Source organism: Gossypium hirsutum, chromosome D06 (genome assembly GCF_007990345.1).
Source record: "Gossypium hirsutum isolate 1008001.06 chromosome D06, Gossypium_hirsutum_v2.1, whole genome shotgun sequence".
Taxonomy (NCBI): Eukaryota; Viridiplantae; Streptophyta; class Magnoliopsida; order Malvales; family Malvaceae; genus Gossypium; species Gossypium hirsutum.
Window position 1 is genome coordinate 10928403 of NC_053442.1, and position 6397 is coordinate 10934799.

General features: G+C 38.4%; 1 long non-coding RNA gene across 1 annotated transcript; it reads left to right on the forward strand.

The window, feature by feature from the left end:
• The first annotated feature begins 4170 nt into the window (after nt 1-4170).
• LOC121218493 (uncharacterized) lies at nt 4171-5152 on the forward strand. The gene is made up of 2 exons (XR_005914760.1): nt 4171-4548; nt 4668-5152. It is a non-coding gene; the product is annotated as an uncharacterized lncRNA (long non-coding RNA).
• Nucleotides 5153-6397: the final 1245 nt, after the last annotated feature.

A 6397-nucleotide genomic window follows, 5' to 3' on the forward strand; every position in this document is an offset into this window, starting at 1 on the left:
ACTATGCCAATCGTGTAAAATCGGTGGTAAATGAAATGAAACGAAATGGAGAAACTCTTGACGAGGTAAGAGTGATGGAGAAAATTCTACGGTCACTCACACGCAAATTCGAGTACGTAGTCGTTGCCATCGAAGAATCAAAAGATTTGTCAAAGATGTCGCTCGAAGAACTTGTGGGTTCTCTGCAAGCCCATGAGCAAAAGATGAAGCTAAATGAAGATAGTGAAAATCTTGATCAAGCCTTGCATAGCAAGTTGTCCGTCGACGACGGAGAAACAAGTAATAACTTTAACCAAGGAAGAGGAAACCGCAGAGGATACCGTGGAGGCTACCGTGGTGGAAACAGAGGAGGAAGAGGATCACGAGGACGTGGAAATCAATCATATGGGAGATATCAAGAAAATAAAGATTATCAAACATCCAACCGTGGACGTGGATCTAGAGGTCGTGGCCGAGGCAGATTTCAAGAAAATAAATCTCAGGTACAATGCTACAACTGTAACAAGTATGGACATTTCAGTTACGAGTGCAGATCAACACACAAAGTGGATGAAAGAAACCATGTAGCAGTCGCAGCAGAAGGCAACGAAAAAGTGGAATCAAGTGTCTTTCTCACTTACGGAGAAAATGAAGATCGCAAGAGAAGTGTGTGGTATCTCGACAACGGTGCAAGCAACCACATGTGTGGAAGAAAAGAGCTGTTCACAGAATTAGATGAAACAGTTCATGGACAAATAACTTTTGGAGACAACTCACATGCAGAAATCAAAGGAAAGGGCAAGGTTGTTATAACACAAAGGAATGGAGAGAAGAAGTACATCTCAGACGTTTACTACGTACCAGCTTTGAAGAGCAACCTGATCAGTCTTGGTCAACTCCTAGAAAAAGGATATGAAGTTCATATGAAAGACCGCTCACTCGCCATCAGGAACAAAAGTGGAGAATTAGTTGTTCGAGTTGATATGACGCGAAATCGTCTTTTCACCCTCGACATCGAGTCTGGAGAAGTAAAATGCATGAAGACGGATCTGAAGAATGAATCATGGTTGTGGCACTTAAGGTACGGACATCTCGAATTTTCTGGCTTGAAGCTGTTGTCGAAGACAAATATGGTGAATGGATTACCAAGTATTAATCATCCAGATCAACTGTGTGAAGCCTGTGTCAAAGGAAAGCAGCATAGGTAGAAATTTGAAGTAGGAAAATCTCGAAGAGCTAGAAGACCATTGGAAATTGTACACACCGACATATCTGGTCCGTACGACATTGAATCACTCGGTGGAAACAGGTACTACCTAACTTTTATTGATGATTATAGCAGAAAATGTTGGGTTTATTTTCTCAAAGCAAAATCGGAAGCCCTAGAAAAATTCAAGGAGTTCAAAGCAATAGTGGAAAAACAGAGTGATCGATATTTGAAGATACTCAGATCCGATAGAGGAGGCGAGTATACTGTAAAGCTTTATGAAAGTTTCTGCAAGGATCATGGAATCATTCATCAGTTAACAGCCAGACGCACTCCACAACAAAACGGAGTTGCAGAAAGGAAGAATCGGACAATTCTGGATATGGCAAGAAGCATGATAAAAGGTAAACACCTTCCGAGAACTTTCTGGGCTGAAGCCGTTGAATGCGCAGTTTATCTGTTGAATCAATGTCCAACAAAAAGTGTAAGACACAAGACACCAGAAGAAGCATGGAGCGGTCACAAGCCAAGAGTTGGACACCTCAAAATTTTTGGATGCATTGCATATGCACACGTTCCTGAGCAACAGAGGAAAAAGCTTGACGATAGAGGAGAGAAGTGTATCTTTATAGGCTACGACAAAAGAAGTAAGGCCTACAGACTTTATAATCCTCTAACTAAGAAATTGATTATCTCAAGAGATGTCGAGTTCGATGAAGCGGATTACTGGAGATGGAGTGAAGAAGAAAAGAAAGTGGAAGGATTATTTTTCAACGAAGACGACAATGATGTCATCAACCAAAAAGAACAAGGCGATGATCAAAGTCCTGGTACAACAGCCCCTTCGTCACCAACCAGCAGCAGCGGAAGCAGCAGCTCAGATGAAGCACCCACAAGAACACGGAGTCTCAACGACATCTACAATTCTACGGAACCTGTAGAGACGCAGTTCGATTATTCACTATTCTGTCTAATGACAGAATGTGATCCAGTGACATACGAAGAAGCAATTGAAGACAATAAATGGAAGAAGGCCATGGACGAGGAGATTGCTGCAATAAGAAGGAATGACACGTGGGAGCTAACAAGTCTGCCAGAAGGACATAGCCCGATTGGTGTCAAGTGGGTGTACAAGACGAAGACCAACAAAGAAGGAAAAGTAGAGAAATACAAGGCAAGACTAGTCGCCAAAGGCTACAAGCAAAGACAAGGAGTGGACTATGATGAAATATTTGCTCCAGTCGCAAGAATAGACACAATTAGGCTTCTCATAGCGGTCGTAGCACAATACAAATGGAAAATCTATCAGATGGACGTCAAGTCTGCATTCCTGAATGGCTACTTGGAGGAGGAAGTCTACATAGAACAACCACCTGGATATAGCATACAAGGAAAGGAGGACAAAGTCTACCGATTGAAGAAAGCTTTGTATGGATTGAAGCAAGCCCCAAGAGCATGGAACACAAGGATCGACTAGTACTTCCGAAGAAATGGATTCATCAAAAGCCCGCACGAGCACACCCTGTACACAAAGAAGAATGGATATGGAGATATCATGATCGTATGCCTATATGTGGATGACATGATCTTCACCGGAAACAATCCAGGTATGTCTGATGATTTCAAGAAAGCTATGACTAAAGAATTTGAAATGACAGATATCGGTGAGATGTCATACTTTCTTGGAGTCGAGGTGAAACAAATGCAAGATGGAATTTTTGTCTCTCAAAAGAAGTATGCGGAGCAGATTTTGAACAAGTTCAAAATGAAGGATTGCAAGCCAGTAGTCACGCCAGCTGATCCAGGGATGAAGCTAAGTGTTGATTCGACAAGGGAGTCGATAAATCCGACGTTGTTTAAAAGTCTCGTTGGAAGTTTAAGGTATTTGACAATCACACGACCAGATATTACATATGCAGTAGGATTGGTGAGCAGATTCATGGAGAAGCCGAAGCAAGACCACTTAATTGCCGCAAAAAGAATTTTGAGATATATCAAAGGTACGATGAACCATGGTTTATTCTATACCCACTCACAAGATTCAAAATTAGTTGGCTACTCAGATAGCGATTATGGGGGAGACTTGGATGATCGGAAAAGCACTTCCGGATATGCATTCCACATCAGTTCCGCAGTTTTTTCATGGTCGTCAAAGAAGCAACAAACAATTGCTCTCTCAACATGTGAAGCAGAGTATATGGCCGCAGCAACTTGTACATGCCAAGCAATGTGGTTGAAGAATATTTTGGGAGAAATAGGTGTTTCAAATGAAGGTCCAATTACCATCTACGTTGACAACAAATCCGCTATATCACTTGCCAAGAATCCGGTGTCGCACAGCCGAAGCAAGCACATCGATACGAAGTATCATTTTATCCGAGAGCAAGTGAAAAACAAAAACGTGGAGTTGGTCCATTGCAGGACAGAAGATCAACTGGCAGATATTTTCACAAAGCCGTTGAAAGTGGAGACATTCAACAAATTCAAAGAGAAGCTCGGTATGAAAGTTGGGTTTGAGGGGGAGTGTTAGAAATCAAACCCACTCCAAGCATAATCTAGAAGCATGAGACGTGGAGCAATTTTGTGCCATGCAAAGTGCTGAAATTTTAGCCATACAAAGTGCTCCATTATTGAGATGTTTTGTGGCTGGAAATTAAGTGGATTAATAGCCAAATTTGTTATCACTTTATCAGCCTATAAATAGAGGCTTGAACTTGTGTTGTAATGAAGAAAAATGAGAAGAAAAAAGAAATAAGAGAAGCAACGTGAGTGAGAGTGAGAAGGTTAGCAAACCTTGAGTGAGTTAAAATCTAGCAGCAGCTAGACTATCTAGTCATTGAGAAAATATTTGTAATCTTCGTATTGTAATATATTGAGTGTGTAATAAAAAGTAAATTTTCGGCCCATCACGTTTCCAACAGATTAAAAGCCTAAACCCACCTAAATGTGCTTCAAAATTAACAAGTAAAAGAAAAAGGAATGTTCAAACAGACAAAATTCCTAAACTATCCACCTAAACCTTTAAACTTTCCCAGTGATAACTCTTCCCCTTCCCTGCATCGAGGCCAACTTCGATGACTGGTTGCCTTCAAGATTTTCTCTTCCTTTCGTTTTTGTCTTATACCAGCCTCTCAAAACTCTAAGCTTCCTCGGAGGTGCACTCCCCTACCATTTCCTCCGGTCTCAGCAACACAATTACTCCTTAACTTCTATGGCATTTATTTTTATCTACTGTTGTAAGGCACTCAATTTCTGGAGGGACTTCTTCCACCCAATAAATCAGAGAGTCAGATCATCGTCTCCACACTACCAATCCATGCTCCGCTTCATTTGCCGTTCGAGGAACATGCCTAAAATTTAAGGTTTCGAATCTGGATAACATGTCCTTAATTTCATTGATTATGTTACCTATGTACGATCTATCATTTCCTTCCATTCTCAGCTTTTTTTTATCACTGTTAATGCATCTCCCTCCACGCAGGCTCCTTTGAATCCCAGATCTTCTGCAAATATTACCGATTGTAAACATGCTTTAGCTTCTGCAGTGGTCTGGTCGCGAATCCTCTCCCACAGGTAAACACATGACCCCATTACTAACCCTTCGTTATTCCTGATTATTACACCTGATACTCTTTATTATGTTGCAACTGGAAAGAAGTAACAATGTTTATCTTGACCTGTTCATCTTCAGGGGATTCCCAAACGGTTTCTCCTCTATTAGTCCTAATTTCTGACAGTGTTTCCAGTTGCTTGTATTCTGTCGCGTACGCCTTGATAAAACCTAATACATCCTACACTTTCTCCCTAATCCCTTCGCGATATAGTTTATTCCTGATATACCATGTAGACACCTATTTTTGTACGAGCCCAATAAGAGGCCCATTTGTTCTTTTTAAATTTTTGTTTTCTCTTGGGCCTGTTTAAAGCCCACCCGATTTTGATCAATTAGAGGTATTTTTTTCTTTTCTTTTTCTTTCTCTTTTGGGCCTGTTAAGGGCCCAAATTATTATTACTACTATTATTATTATTAAATATTTTTTTATCTTTTTTTACAAATAAACAAGATTGAAACACAATATATATACATGAAATGAAAGAAAACAAAGGGAGAAGGCTTTTCATATTCTTTTTTTAAAAGGTAAAAGAAAAAACAACAACAACAAGCATTCTATTTATTTTTCTTTTCTTTTTGCCATAGACATGTCATGACGAATCAGGTTTTAGGCTCTGATGAAGGGGACATCACCGGACCATCGATCCTCAGCCCCTAGGAGCCCCAAAAATCCATTTTTTTCCTTCCCTTTTCTAAAATAAAGGTTTTTTTAAAGGCTTGATCTTAGGAAAAGTTTTAATTTTTTTTAAAAAAGTGAAAGTTTAGATTTTTTTTAAATAAAAATATGATTTTTAGTCATATTAAAGGAAAATTTTAAAATTTTAAAACAAAGTTTTGATCTTTTCAACTATTTCGAAATAAAGTTTTGATTTTTAAGAAAAATAGTGATTTTTTTAAAAAAAAAGAGAAATGTTAGATTTTTAAAATAAAAATATGTTTTTTAGTCATTTTAAAGGAAAAGTTTAAAATTTTTAAAACAAAGTTTTGATATTTTTCAACTATTTCGAAATAAAGCTTTGATTTTTAAAACAAGTAGTGATTTTTTTAAAGAAAACATTGATTTTATAAAAAAAAATTAAAATTTCGACCACCATATATGGTGGCTCCACCACTGGAGGCCGGAGAGCCATCGGACTCTCCGATGGTAGAGCCACGACCAACATAAAAAGAGAAAGAGGAAGAGGAAGAGGAAGAATAGTTTTTTAAATAAGGTTAAAAATAAAAGAATAAATAGATTTCTCCTATTTATATGTGCTAGAACGGATAATTTATTCCCACCCCCTTACTTTTTAAATTTATAAAAAGTACCCCTTTTTTGTAGCACACACTCTGTATAACATTCCAAACCCGGCCTAAACATTAGAGTCGAATCTGGTGATGTCACATTGTAACACTCCTTACTCGTATTCTATGCTCGAATAGGGTATGAGGCATTACCAGAATAAATACACTTATAAACATATTAAACCGAGTTATAAAATTTCATCCAAATTAAAAACTTTCAAATTATAATCTTTGAGTTGCTAATTAGGGTTTACGAGGCCCAATACATACCCATTCATATGCTCAATATATCTGTTAAATCAATCTGATATTGA